This window comes from Vulpes vulpes, chromosome 14 (genome assembly GCF_048418805.1).
Source record: "Vulpes vulpes isolate BD-2025 chromosome 14, VulVul3, whole genome shotgun sequence".
NCBI lineage: Eukaryota > Metazoa > Chordata > Mammalia > Carnivora > Canidae > Vulpes > Vulpes vulpes.
Window position 1 is genome coordinate 101,530,391 of NC_132793.1, and position 15,781 is coordinate 101,546,171.

The 15,781-nt window shown below is 40.1% G+C and overlaps 1 protein-coding gene across 8 annotated transcripts in view; it reads right to left on the reverse strand.

Moving 5' to 3' along the window:
• Positions 1–14,982, reverse strand: part of BLM (BLM RecQ like helicase) — a 97,160-nt gene extending 82,178 nt beyond the window's left edge. For 2 of the 8 annotated variants that reach the window (XR_011997108.1, XM_072737338.1), the window contains exon 1: positions 14,839–14,928. The gene's annotated coding sequence lies outside the window, so the exon portion shown is untranslated. Of the gene's footprint in view, positions 1–14,838 lie in introns of all 8 variants that reach the window. The other 6 variants (XM_072737339.1, XM_026000742.2, XR_011997105.1 and 3 more) reach the window with 5 other exon arrangements.
• Between the last annotated feature and the right edge of the window lie 799 nt (positions 14,983–15,781).

Consider the following 15,781-nt stretch of genomic DNA (forward strand, 5'->3'; position numbering starts at 1 on the left):
CTGCTTTTCCCTCTGCCTGTATCTCTGCCTCTCTGCCTGTGTCTCTCATGAATAAATAAATAAAATCTTAAAGGAAAAAAAATAAGGGTTATCTCCAAATTAATCCATTTATTCAGTGCAATCCAAATCAAATAGCCAACAGGAGGTTTTTTAAATTCAATTAACTAACATATACTGTATTATTGGTTTCAGAGGTAGAATTCGGTGATTCATCAGTCTTATGTAACACCCAGCGATCATTACATCACGCGCCTTCCATCATGTCCAACTCCCAGTTACCCTACCCTCCACCCCTTCCCTTCCAGCTACTCTCCGTTTCTTTCCTATGATTAAGTCTTATGTTTTATCTTGTTTTATTTTTTCCTCTCTTCCCCTATAGTCCTCTGTTTTGTTTCTTAAATTTCACACATGAGTGATATATAATTGTCTTTCTCTGACTGACTTATTTCGCTGAGCATCATACCCTCTAGTTCATCTATGTCGTTGCAAACAGTAAGATTTCATTCTTTGTGATTGGCTGTCCACAATGTCCATTGTGGACATTGCTGCTATAAACATCGGGTGCAAGTGCCCCTTCGGATCACTACATTTGTATCTTTGGGGTAAATATCCAGTAGTGCAATTGCTGGTTAACAGGGCAGCTCTATTTTCAACTTCTTGAGGAACCTCCATACTGTTTTCCAGAGTGGCTGCACTAACTTGCATTCCCTCCAATAGTGTATGAGGGTCCCCCTTTCTCTGCATCCTTGCCAATATCTGTTGTTTCCTGACTTGTTAATTTTAGCCATTCTGACTGCTGTGTGAGGTGTATCTCACTGTGGTTTTGATTTGTATTTCGCTGCTGCTGAGTAATGGTGGGCATTTTTTCATGTGTCTGTTGGCCATTTGTAGGTCTTCTTTGGAGAAATGTCTGTTAATGTCTTCTCCCCATTTCTTGATAGGATTATTAGTTCTCTGGGTGTTGAGTTTGATAAGTTCTTTATAGATTTTGGATACTAGCCCTTTATCTGATATGTCACTTGCAAATATCTTTTCCCACTCTGTTGGTTGTCTTTTGGTTTTGTCGACTGTTTCCTTTGCTGTGTAAAATCTTTTTATCTTGATGAAATACCAATAGTTCATTTTTGCCTTTGCCTTTGCCTTTGTTTCCCTTGCCTTTGGAGATGTGTCTAGTAAGAAGTTGCTGTGGCCAAGGTCACGAAAGCTGCTCTCTATATTCTCCTCTAGGATTTTGATGGATTCCTGTCTCACATTTAGGTCTTTCATCCATTTTGAGTCTATTTTTGTGTATGGTATGAGGAAATGATCCAGTTTCATTCTTCTGCATATGGCTGTCCAATTTCCCCAACACCATTTGTTGAAGAGACTTTTTTCCATGGGATATTTTTTCCTGTTTTGTCGAAGATTAGTTGACCATATAGCTGAGGGTCCATTTCTGGATTCTCTATTCTGTTCCATTGATCTATGTGTTTTTGTGCCAGTACCACACTGTCTTGATGACTACAACTTCATAATAGAGCTTGAAGTCCAGAATTGTGTTTGGTTTTTTTTTTTTCAACATTCCTCTATTAGGGGTCTTTTCTGGTTCCTTACAAATTTTAGGATTATTTGTTCTAACTTTGTGAAATAAGGTGATGGTATTTTGATAGGGATTGCACTGAATGTGTAGATTGCTCTAGGTAGCCTAAACATTTTAACAATATTTATTCTCCTAATCCATAAGCATTGAACGTTTTCCCATTTGTGTCTTCAATTTCTTCCATAACTGTTCTATAGTTCTCTGAGCACAGATCCTTTGCCTCTTTGTTAGTTTTATTCCTAGGTATCTTATGATTTTGTGTGCAACTGTAAATGGGATTGATTTATTCATTTCTCTTTCTTCTGTCTCATTTTTAGTGTACAAAAGTGCAACTGATTTCTGTGCATTGATTTTATATCCTGCCACTTTGCTGAATTCCTGTATGAGTTCTAGGAATTTGGGGGTCAAGTCTTCTGGGTTTTCCATACAGAATATCATGTCATCTGCAAAGAGGGAGAGCATGACTTCTTTGCTGATTCGGATGCCTTTTATTTCTTCTTGTTGTCTGATTGTTGAGCCTAGGACTTCTAGTACTATGTTGAATAACAGTGGTGATGGTGGACATCTCTGCCATGTTCCTGACCTTAGGGGAAAAGCTCTCAGTTTTTCCCCATTGAGATTACCATTCTTGCTGTGGGCTTTTTTATAGATGGCTCTATGATATTGAGGTATGTTCCCTCTATCCCTACACTGAAAGTTTTAATCAAGAAAGGATGCTATACTTTGTGAAATATTTTTTCTGCATCAACTAGAGGATCATATGGTTCTTATCCTTTCCTTTATTAATGCAGTGTATCACACTGATTTGCAGATGTTGAACCACCCAGGAATAAATCCCCCTGGGTCATGGCAAATAATCCTTTTAACGTACTGTTGGATCCTACTGACTAGTATCTTGGTGAGAATTTTGCATCCATGCTCATCTGGGATATTGGCCTGTAATTCTCCTTTGTGGTGGGGTCTTTGGTTTTGGGATCAAGGTAATGTTGGCCTCATAGAATGAGTTTGGAAGTTTTCCTTACATTTCTATTTTTTGAAACAGCTTCAGAAGAATAGATATTAATTCTTTTTTAAACGTTTGGTAGAATTCCCTTGGGGAGCCATCTGGCCCTGGACTCATTTATTGGGAGATTTTCGATGACTGCTTCAATTTCCTTATTGGTTATGGGTCTGCTCAGGTTTTCTATTTCTTCCTGTTTCAGTTTTGGTAGTTTATATGTCTCCAGGAATGCATCCATTTCTTCCAGATTCCCTAATTTTTGGCATATAATTGCTCATAAAATGTTCTTATAATTGTTTGTATTTCTTCAGCGTTGGTTGTGATCTTTCATTCATGATTTTATTTATCCGGGTCCTTTTTCTTTGCTTTTTGATAAGTCTGGCCAGGGGTTTATCAATCTTATGAATTCTTTCAAAGAACTAGCTTCTCATGGCATTGATCTGCCCTACTGTTCTTCTGGTTTCTATTTCATTTATTTCTGCTCTAATCTTTATTATTTCTCTTCTCCTGCTGGGGTTAGGCTTTACTTGCTGTTCTTTCTCCAGCTCTGTTAGGTGTAAGGTTAGCTTGTGTATTTGAGACCTTTCTTGTTACTTGAGAAAGGCTCATATTGCTATAAACTTCCCTCTTAGGACCACCTTTGGTGCATCCCAAAGGTTTCGAACAGCTGTGCTTTCATTTTCATTTGTTTCCATGAATATTCTTAATTCTTCTTTAATTTCCTGGTTGACCCATTCATTCTTTAGTAGGATGCTCTTTAGTTTACATTTATTTCTTTCCAAATTTCCTCTTGTAATTGAGTTCCAGTTTCAAAGCATTGGTCTGAAAATATGTAGGGAATGATCACAATCTTTTGGTACCAGTTGAGACCTGATTTGTAACCCAGTATGTGATCTATCCTGGAGAATGTTCCATGTGCACTCGAGAAGAATGTGTATTTTGGTGCTTTAGGATGGAATGTTCTGACTATATCTGTGAAGTCCATCTGGTCCAGTGTGTTATCAATGCTCTTGTTTCATTGTTGATCTTCTGCTTAGATGATAGGTCCGCTGCAGTGAATGGGGTGTTAAAGTCCAGTACTATTATTGTATTATTATCAATGTGTTTCTTTAAATTTTGTTATTAATTGGCTGCTTCCGTGTTAGGGGCATAAATATTTACAACTGTTAGATCTTCTCGTTGGAGAGTCCCTTTAATAATGACATAGTGTCCTTCCTCATCTCTTATTACAGTCTTTGGTTTAAAATCTAATTTGTCTGATAGAAGAATTGCTACCTCAGCTATCTTTTGATGTCTATTAGCATTATAAATGGTTTTCCACCCTCTCACTTCAAGTCTGGAGGTGTCTTTGGGTCTAAAATGAATCTCTTGCAGATAGCATATCTATGATCTTGCTCTTTTTTTTTTTTTAATCCAATCTGATACCCTGTGTCCTTTGATTGGGGCATTAAGCCCATTTACATTCAAAATAACTATTGAAATATATTAATTTAGTGTCATTATATTACATGTAAAGTCACTGTTTTTGTATACTGTCTCTGTCCCTTTCTGGTCTATGTAACTTTTGGGCTCTCTCTTCACTTCAAGGACCCTTTTAAAACTTTCTTTAGGGCTGGTCTGGTGATCACAGGGAGTGTGCTTGAGATTCTCTTCCTCTGCCTCTCTCCCTGCTCACATGCACTCTCTCAAACAAATATAAATCTTTTTTAAAAAGCTATAAAAATTAAGAACTTAGGAAACAACAGATCTTGGTGAGGATGTGGAGAAAGGGAAACCGTCTTACACTGTTGGTGAGAATGCAAACTGATGCAGCCACTCTGGAAAACAATATGGAGGTTCCTCAAAAAGTTAAAAATAGAGCTACCCTATGACCCAGGAATTACACTATTAGGTATACAAACATAGTGATTCAAAAGAACACCTGCACCCCAAGGTTTATAGCAGCAATGTCCACAATAGTCAGACTATGGAAAAAGCCCAGATGTTCACTGGCAGATGAATGGATAAAGAAGATGTGCTGTGTGTGCGTACATAGGAATATTACTCAGCCATCAAAAAGAATGAAATTTTGCCATTTGCAATGACACAGATGGAACTAGAGGGTACTACGCTAAGCAAAATAAGTCAGTCAGAGAAAGACAAATACCATATGATTTCATTCATATGTATAATTTAAGAAACAAAACAGGGCAGCCCCGGTGGCGCAGCGGTTTATCGCCACCTGCAGCCCAGGGCGTGATCCTGGAGACCCGGGATCGAGTCCCACGTCAGGCTCTCTGTGTGGTGCCTGCTTCTCCCTCTGCCTGTGTCTCTGCCTCTCTCTCTCTGTCTCTATGAATAAATAAAATAAAATCTTAAAAAAAAAAAAGAAACAAAACAGATGAACATAGGGGAAAGCAAGGAAAAATTAAGATGAAAATTAAGTGGGAGGCAAACCAAGAGACACTGAAATCTAGGGAATAAACTGAGGGTTGCTGGAGGAGAGGTAGGTGGAGGTTTGGGGGTAAATGGGTGATGGACATTAAGGAGGGTACATGATGTAATGAACACTGGGCACTATTTGAAACTGATGAATCACTAAATTCTACCTCTGAAACTTAAAAAATAAAAAAGCTATAAAAAAAAAGAAGAGAAAAGAAAAATATAATACAAATTAAGAGATAAGTTAGTAGTAGATTTAAATCCAAATATTTGTTAGTTATAATAAATATAAACTGACAAATTACTTTGGCTAAAAAAGATTATCTGAACTTAAAAATGAAATCTATTATATTTGTTATTTGTTAGAGACATGTCTAAAACAGGAGATGTATAGAAAACTGAATGTAAGATGAAAAAATAGGTAAAAACTCCCCAGAAGAAAGCTGAGACTGCTACATTAATAACAGACAAAATCGATTTTAAGACAGAAAGCCTTACTAGAGATAAAGAGGGTCACTGTATAATGAATTTAATTCACCAGAAAGATATAACAACTTTAAATCTGTATGGCCCATAAAATAACTGTAAAATACATGAACCAAACTGATAGAATTATAAGAAACAGAAAAAGACTATAATTATAGATTTAAAATGACCTCTCAGTAATTGCGAGAATAAGTAACTAAACAGTAACAACCCTGAAGATTTGAATAACACAACCTTTACAACTTATAAAATGTGCATTTTTTTCAAGAAGAGATGCTTACAGAAGCTGACCGTGTACTAGGCCATAAGGCAAGTCTCAGTAATTACAATGGACTGAAATCACAACATGTTTTCCAACCCAATATAATTATGCCACAAATCAATAATTGGAAAAAGTAACTGTTTTAGTATCCATTGATGATTCACGCCTGAAGAAATAATAGTATGACTGTAAACAGTAGGATTGTGTAATGATGGTTTTCATAACCCCATCCATCATTCTTTGTATTGGCATCATCGTTCAGCAGCTGACATGCTACTGTAAAGAACTTTCCTTTCTCCCCTATTTGCTTTTTATCAGTCAGGATTCTTAATGTATTTGGTGGGTTGTAATCCATTACTGTCATTATTTTCACGCTCAAGTAGTTTCGTATTTGATTAGCGGAGCTCCTTCAAGCTGGCTCCTGAATCCTTTTTTATTTTTAATTGTGCTAAAATACATGTAATATAAAATTTACCATCTTAATCATTTTTAAGCATACACTTCTGTGGAATAAGTATATTCACACTGTCACACAACCAATTGCCAGAACTTTTTCATCTTGCAAAACTAAAACTCCATACCTGTTAAACAGTAACTTTCCCCTTCCCCGGCCCCTAACAATTACCATTCTTTCTGCTTCTATGAATTTGACTACTTCGGAGGACCATACAGTATTGTCTTTTTGTGACTGGCTTGTTTCACTTGGCATATTGTCTTCAAGGTTTATTCACACTGCAACATGTGTCAGAATTTCCTTCCTTTTTAAAGTTTAATGATATTTCATTGTATGGCTCTAACACATTTTGTTTATCCATTCTTCTGTCCATGGGCATTTGGGTTGTTTCCACTTTTTGGCTATTGTGAATAATGTTGCTGTGAACATTTGTGTACAAATATCTCTGAAATTCTGCTTTCAATTCTTTTGGGTCTATACCCAGAAGTGGAATTCCTGGATCCTATGCTAATTCTATTATTTTTAAAAAAGATTTTATTTATTTATTCATGAGAGACACAGAGAGAGGCAGAGACATAGGCAGAGAAAGAAACAGGCTCCATGCAGGGAGCCCGATGTGGGACTAGATTCCAGGACTCCAGGATCACGCCCTGGGCCAAAGGCAGGGGTTCAACCACTGAGCTACCCAGATGTTCCTAATTCTATTATTTTTAATTTTTGTGGAATAGTCATACTATAGTTCACAGTAGCTGCACCATTCTACATTCCCAGCAACAGGGCACAATTTCTCCACATCCTCACCAATACTTGTTATCGTCTAGGTTTTTTCCATGGTAACCATCCTAGTGAGTGTGAAATGATATCTTGTGTCTTTGATTTGCATTTTTCTAATAAATTAGTGATGCTGAGCATCTTTTCATGTGCTTTTTGGCCATCTGTGTATCTTCTTTGACAAAATGTCCATTCAAATCCTTTGTCTACTTTTAACTGAGTTGTTTGTTTTAAGGAACTATAGGAGGTTTTTTTTTTTTTAAGATTTTATTTATTTATTTGAGAAGCAAAAGAGAGCTGAAGAAGAGGGAGAGGGAGAGGCAAACTTCCTACTGGGCAGGAAGATGCAGGGCTTGATCCCAGGACCCTGGGATCATGACCCAAGCCAAAGGTAGATGCCTAACCACTGAGTCACTCCTATGCCCCGAACCATAGGGGTTCTTCATTCTGGAGTAGGGGACGGGGAGCAGAAGGGAGGCAATTTTAAAGAGACATAAGAAAACTTTTGGGGGAGATGAATATGTTGACAAACCTGACTGTAGTGATGATATCTCCTATCAAACTGATCAAATTGTACACTTTACAGGGTTATCTGGATGGCTCAGTTGGCTGAGCAACTGAGTCTTGATTTTGGCTCAGGTCATGGGAGGATTGTGCCCCGCATTTGACTCTGCACTCAGCAAGAAGTTGGCTTGGGATTCTTTCCCTCTCCCTCTGCTCCCACCCCCCTCCACCCCTACTTGCATGCACATGCACTCTCTCAAAAAAAAAACCAAAAAACAAAAAAACACCCTAATTATATGCAGTTTATTGTAGGTCAATAAAGCTGCTTTAAAAAAACAAAACAAAACCCAAAGACCTCTAGAAAAGTTTTGGGGAAATTTTATTTCACTTTAGCCCTTCAACAGCTAAAGGCAGATGACTAAACCAACCATTGTAAGAATACAAAGTAACTAAGAAAAAAATAATTTGGAAGTTTTCCTTCATTTCCTATGCTCTGAAACAATGTATTTTAACACTGGGATTATGTGGACTCCTAAAATTTTCAACAGAATTTCTCTGTGAAACCATTTAGATCTAGTGTTTTGTTTCCAATGGGACAGTTCTTTCATAACCTCATTCTATGAAAATTGAGTTATTTAACTCCCAACTTCGCTGGCGTCAATTTTGGTAAATTGTATTTTCTTAAATTGTTTTTTCATTTCATTTGATTTTTCAAATTCATTTAACACAGAAGTATGCAAATTAATATTATTAAAACTTTTTTTTTCCACTTGTCATTTGTTATTTTGTATTTGTGATTTCTCCCAAAGTTGCTCAGGTCATGATCCTGGGATCTGGGATTGAGCTCTGCATCAGGCTCCCTATGAGGAGCCTGCTTCTCCCTCTGTCTATGTCTCTGCCTCTCTCAGTTTGTGTCTCTCATGAATAAATAAATCTTAAAAAAAAAAAAAAACTAAGATTATTATTTCTCAATCAGATGTTTCTCTGTTCTTCATCTCATTAACCTATTTCAATCTTTATTATTTTTTATTCTTTTGTGCTTTCGTTTTACTTTGTCTTTTAAATTGAGGGTTTTTTTTTTTTTTAAGATTTTATTTATTTTTTCATGAGAGACAGAGAGAGAGAGGCAGAGACACAGGGAGAGGGAGAAGCAAGCTCCACACAGGGAGCCCGACGTGGGACTCGATCCTGGGTCTCGGGGATCCCGTGCTGGGCTGACCACTGAGCCACCCAGGCTGCCCCAATTGAGCGTTTAATTTTCCACATGAAAGGGTCTTTTTGCTTTTTTAAAATTTCATTTTAAATTTCTTGTTTTGTTATATAGTGATAAGGACTGTTTGTAACACTTCTACTTTATGGAAATTACTAATCTTCCTTGCAACTTAACAGATGAACTGTTTTTATGAATGTAAATGTACACTTAAGAAAATAGATCATGGGGTCCCTGGGTCACTAAGCACCTGAGTCTTGGTTTCAGATCGGGTCATGATCTCAGAGTCCTGAGATAGAGCCCTGCCTCTGGCTCCATGCTCAGCCCAGAATCTTTCTCCCTCTCCCTCTTCCTCTCTTCTACCACTCTCTCAAATAAATAAAATAATAAAGTTAAAAAAAATAAAGTTTCTGGAGAATAATATAGAATAACTTCTAAGAGATTTCTCAGTTAAGATACAAAAAGCACTAACAAGAAAAATAATTGAATTACATTTTAATTTAAGAATTTTTTACGTGTCAAATAGCTTTTAACAGCGCAAGACTTTTGAGACAACAGAATATAAAGAAAAGCAAGGTAATGGCTGCACAAAAGTCAGGATAATGGTTATCTTTGGGGTAGAGGATAAGATGGGGTAGACACAGGGGCCTCTGACGGTGTTAGTTACATGCTATTTCTTACCTGAGACCTAGGTACAGGGGTATTTGTTTTGACAAATATGTTATTAAGCTATTTTGGGGGTGACCAGAGACTACCCCCTCACTTTCGGTGATTCACTGAAACAACCTGCAGACTCAGCATGTAGTCTTATTTACAGCTAAAATCTATTACAGCTACAAAGAGCAGGAACACACAGCTGGATGTGCAAGGACACACAGCGAAATCAGCAAGAGGAAGAGACCCATCGGGGCTGTATGACTGTTCTCTACCTCCCAAGGAGCACTCTTGCTCTCTCAGGGAAGATGCAGCAAGGTGTGTGCACCATTTCTGCCCCAGGAAACCTGTCAGAGACTCAAAATCTAGGGGTTTTCCTGGGGGCTGGTCACACAGGAACCGCTCCTCTGCCCACCAAAAATTGAGACTCTCAGAATGAAAGCTGGTGTTAGTATCTCAGGTAGGCAAAACAACCATATTGGCTTAGGAAAGGTTTTAAAAGCCAAGTTCCCACTCATCAGCCAAGAAGCAATCTTGTAAGCAGGTCTCTCTAAAGGTAAGTTTCAGGCTTACTATGTGAATTCATTCCTGCACAGCTTATGTAGATGTTTTTTGCACTTTCCTCTATGATATTTCACAATAAAAGATGCTTAAAAATGGTTGACCAAAATATACTAAGTCTATGTTTAAAAGCCACAAAGAATATTTACAATACATGTAACTGACAAATAAGTAGTGTATGGAATGTATAAACAATTCCTACAAAATAATGAGATAAAGGCAAGACAGCTGCAAAGAAAGACAAGAAAACTTGGACACTTAAAAATAAGGAAACAGTCCAGAAACACAAGGCACTCAACTTCACTAATAATCCAGGGAGTTAAAACCACAAGAAAATACTATACATATGTTTACTAAATGGGAAAAAATTACAACACAGTATCAAATCTTAGCAAGAATGTGGGGCAATGGAATTCTCACAGGCTAGTAGGAGGGAGCGCAACAACTTTTGAAAACAATTTGACCTTATATAGGAAGGTAAAAAGGAAACATACTCTGACCCAGGACTTCTCTTAATCACATATACAAACTAATGAACACATACAAGAACATTCACAACAAACATTAATAGCCATAACCTGAAAACAATGCAAATGCCATCAAAAAGCAGGATGGATAAAAATAAACCAAAACCAAAAAAACACGATGGATAAACTGTGGCACAATCACACAAAGGAGTATTCTACAGCAATCATGAATTTTTATTAAAAATTATTTCAAAAATTTAAAAAAACCTATATCCACAGTATGAAAGACTCTCACAAACATAATGTTGAACCAAACAAGACAAAGTAGAAATACATAAACTCTCAAAACCAGGTAAAACTGAACTACATTATTTATGGATGCATGTATAAGGTAAATATTGAAGGTAAGAAAATTATCACAAAAATCACAATAGTTCTCTCTAGTGTGGGGAGGAGGTTATGATGAGGGAAGGCACACTCCTGGGGCACCAGTAATATCCTATGTCTTGATTTGTTTAATGGTTATGTGTAATTATCATTTTACAGTCATCGTTATGTTTAATAAACATAGTTTATTTAGTTTTAATGTAAAATTAAGCTATAATTTTTTAAACTTTGTAATTTTAAAATAATTATTTTTAAATTGTATGTATATACACTAAGTACTTCCTAAGATACTATGTATCTTCTTTCTCAAAAAATTTCTTTGAGAAGACATGGGGTGGCTCTGTAGGTTAAGCATCTGACTCTTGGTTTCAGCTCAGGTCATGATCTCAGGGTCCTGCAATCAAACTCCGAATCATACTCTGCACTCAGCTCAGTGTCTGCTTTGAATTCTCCCTTCCTCCTCCTCTTCCTCTGCCCCTCTCCCCACATGCACGTGCTCTCTCTGTCTCTTTCTAAAATAAATAAACTTTTAACACAAAATTTCTGAGAAAAGTTACCAAAAACAAATAAATTAATATTAAAAACATACAAAGAACACCCAATTTCCCATGAACGAATGATCAGAGTGTAAACACACAGTTCACCAAAATACAGACACTAAATAAACTTACGAAAAAACATTCTTTTCTAATAATTAATAGCATTAAGCAACACTGCATACCTATTAAGCCAAGGAGAGTGCAATACTGTGATAATTTATAAGATAAATGACAACCATGAAGAGTAGCTACATGGAATGATTTAATATTGGAAAAACAAAAGACTAAATTATTAGTACATTACGCTTACAGCTAAGAAATCTGTATAGCTAAAATTTGGAAAGGACTCATGACAAAGGAAAATAGCTGATGTGGTTGAAGGACAGGACTGTGGCTGCAATATTTTTTCCTTGATATTGTGGGTGTGTTTCATTAAGATACAGGAATTTTTAAACAAAGTAAATGCAATAGGTCCTTGCAATTTTTTTTTTTTTTACAGATTTTATTTATTTATTCATGAGAGACACAGAGAGCGGCAGAGACACAGGCAGAGGGAGAAGCAGGCTCCCTGCACGGAGCCCAATGTGGGACTTGATCCCAGGACCCCAGGATCATGCCCTGGGCTGAAGGCAGACACTTAACCACTGAGCCACCCAGGTGCCCCAGGTCCTTGCAATTCTAGAGAATAAAGTCCTTACGTCATAACCCCAAGACCTTCCACAAGGTGACTTCAACATGTATCTTTTACTCGGTGCCACGCACCATGCTGGGCACTGGAGTACAGAGACAGGCAAGACATAATTACTCCCCTCAACAAGCTTCTAGGCTGGCAGGAAACAGACATGTCAACAAATAATTACCACCCAACGAAGTAAGTCCCACAAAAAAGTCTCTTCTTAAAAGTCTATGACTTCCCACATGATCAGACCCATAAATACAGAGAACAAATTAATGGTTGCCAGAGAGGAGGGGTCGGGGGATGGGCAAAATGGGTGAAGGGGAGTGGGAGGTCCAGGCTTCTAGTTAGGAAATGAATAAGTCACAGGGATCAAAGCTACCTCACAGGGAATATCATCAATGATGCTGGAATAGCCTTAGGTGGTGAAAGGTGGTAGCTACACTTGCAGTAATCACAGCATGAAGTCTAGAGTTGTCAAATCACTATGCTGTACACCTGAAACAAATGTAACATTGTGTCAACTACAATTTAAAAAACAAAATGGAAAAAAAGGGGGGGGCAAGTGGGGGCCAGTCTACAGCTTCCCTGATGAAGTAAAAACTCAGGAAAATCACAGAGCTTTCCAAAGAACACTGAATTGAATCTTGAAGGACAGGTGAAAGCTTCCAGACAGGCTGGAGGTGTGAAGGGTGTCTATGCAGTATTTGTGCCAAGTCTGAGGTAGAAGAGGAGGTGGCTAGAGAAGGAGCCTGCTTAAAGACATGCTACAGGCAATGGAGAACCACCAGCACTTTTAGAATTTAGTTCCCAAGAGTACTTTGCAATTATCTTGGGCCTCTTTGTTCTATCCTTTCTTCCCTTAAAAGAAATATAATACACACACACACACATTATATATTAGAATATATATTTAGTTAAAATTAGTATTAAAATGTATTTGAGGACAGCCCCGATGGCGCAGCATTTTAGCACTGCCTGCAGCCCGGAGTGTGATCCTGGAGATCTGGGATCGAGTCCACATCAGGCTTCCTGAATGGAGCCTGCTTCTCCCTCTGCCTGTGTCTCTGCCTCTCTCTCGCTCTCTCTGAATAAATAAATAAATAAATCTTTAAAAAAAATAAAATAAAATGTTTTTGAGAATATATGTTGGAATATTTAAAATTAGTATTAAAATATATTTATTTTTATATATCATGTATTTCTTTTAATTTTAAATATTTCAAACATAAAAAAAAATGATACCCATGTACCCAGCAACTAAATTTAAGAACTCAAATTCTCTACTCTCTCTACCCTCATAGATAATACTATCTCAAAGTGGATGCCTACGATTTCTCTGTACATTGTTCTTTCACTGCATATCTAACACCATGGGCTTTGCCCAGTTTTTAAACTCTGGGTTTCCTTATCAGTAAAATGAAGGCGGTAGCTACTTCTCCCAGTTAGTGGATTAGAAATAGAATGTATATGGTGGCTATCATGGTGACTGGCACTGAAAAGAACTCAAGACCCAGAAATGTCATTCCCTCCTCCTAGACCATAAGCTACTCTCCAAAAGCAGCTTTGGTAACAAAATGTTGGTTCAATTTCGTTATTATTATTATTAATTTATTAATGAGAAACGCAGAGAGAGGCAGAGACTTAGGCAGAGGGAGAAGCAGGCTCCCTGCGGGGAGCTCGATGTGGGACTCAATCCCAGGACCCTGGGATCATGAACTGAGCCAAAGGCAGACACTCAACCACTGAGCCACCCAGGCCTCCTGGCTCAATTTAGTTCTATTTATACTCCCCAAACGCAATATTTCTGCCTCTCCCTTCCCAATTGCTGACCTTTACCATGCTCTCTGCCATTACTGCCCGTTAACCTTGACAGGGACACAAATGCTACTTATCTATTATCTACACTGGTGGCACCAGGAGCTGTCAGGCCATTAAATGTCCAAAGTGCTGAGTAACCTGAGAGCAGGTGGGGCGTATCGGAGAAAGTCTGGTGTCGCGGAAGATGCCTTGGAGTCAGGCAGCTCAACAAAGGGACAACCTCTTGATGCTTCAGATTCTTCTAGTCAAAAATCAGGACAATTTCACCTACTTCTCTGGATACTGGTGATAACAGAACCCTAACTATGTACCAAGTACTCTTTGAAGCATTTATTGCATATACTAAGCCATTTAATCCCAACAAAACCTCCAGGGTGTAGAAGAAATAATCCTCCCCATATGACAGAAGGAAAGGAAGGCACTGAGTGACGAGTGGGACAGGCACTGAGCTGTTGCGTGGAAGAGCTGGGATCCGACCCACCCCCACCCACCCCCCGCAATGGGATGCACTCTGCATCCTTAACCACTCCCCAGTGCGGAGGTGGAGCGGAGCTGCATTTGTAAGACAACGGGTCCCAAGCACGAGGCACGCAGTGCACCCAAAACAACAGCAGCCCGGCACGTGACCGTGGAAGGGTCCGGGACGAGGAGAGCGTTTTGACGTTCCGGGGGAGATGGACAGCACCGGGGTTCTGGGCTAGGATCACCAGTGACCGCTCTATGCCGGGCACCCCTGCAAGTGGGCACCGGAGTACGCGAACAACAAGACGGGGGCTAGACCGGCTCTTCCCTCGACGCCCAGGGCGACCCTGGACCACCCCGGGCCTCTGCTCGCGGGTCCGCGAATACGCGTGCTTCTCTGCTCTCCCCCCTGGGCTGCTAGCCGCTACGGAGAGCTCTGCGGGCCTCGCCGCGCGGGGGGTGGCGGGCAACGGGGGAACCGACGAGCCTCCCTCTCTGGCCCCGGAGCCGGGTCGCCGGGAGCGGGGATGGGCCGGGCTAGGGCTCGGGCCCCAAGCCCGTAGGTCCGAGCGCGCTGCACTCACCTTTCGCGCTGGCTCACAGCTGGCAAAACCTCGGTCCAAACTCCCCGCGCCGCCTCCGCAGCCTCCGCGCCGCGCGCCAGCTCACTGCGCGCCGGAAGCCGGCCGATCCCGATTGGCTGCTTCCTGGGGAAACCGACCAGTGGCGTCGTCGCGTGGCACTTGTCCCCGCCCCCGGGGGCTGCCGGGCCGGATCTTGCCAATGCCCAATCAGAACCCGGAAAGCGAGGTCACGTGACGACGACGCCCCCGCCCCCGGGCTTCCGGCATTCTCGCGATGTTTGTTTTCCATGTGTATTTTGGTGTCGGTGGAGGTTTTGAATAAGAGGATTAGGAAACCCGGCTGTGGCGGGAGTGAAAAACCCCGGAGTTTGAGAGGAGCGTGAGGCAATTCCACAGGCCAGGCGGAGGGTTTGGCGGATTGTTCCCTCTACCTCCTTGCAACGCTGGCCTCCCCCCACCCCCCAGCTCCCGAGCGGGAGCGACTGTAAATTGTGATCGACGGGTAAGGGTAGCAAACTCGGAGGGCTCGGGGACGTGTGCAGGACCCGAGGGAGAAGCCACGCCGAACTGTGGGCTCTGTGATGCCAGATTTTTTTTTTCCTTCCCTTCCTTCTCCCCCCCCCATCTCTTTTCCCTTCCTCCCTCCCTTTCTCCCTTCTTTCCTTTCTCTAAGAAAAGTTGAAAATGTGTTTATGTGTGAAATCTGCTGATTTTAAAATGCTACAAAAATAACATGCTGCAGTCAAACAAAACACATTGGGAAAAAGCAAAAGCAGGTTTTAAAAAATTTTTTTAAAGATTTTATTTATTCATGAGAGACCCAGAGAGAGGCAGAGACACAGGCAGAGGGAGAAGCAGGCTTCCTGCAGGGAGCCCGACGGGGGACTCCATCCCAGAACTCCAGGATCACGACTTGAGCTGAAGGCAGATGCTCCACAACTGA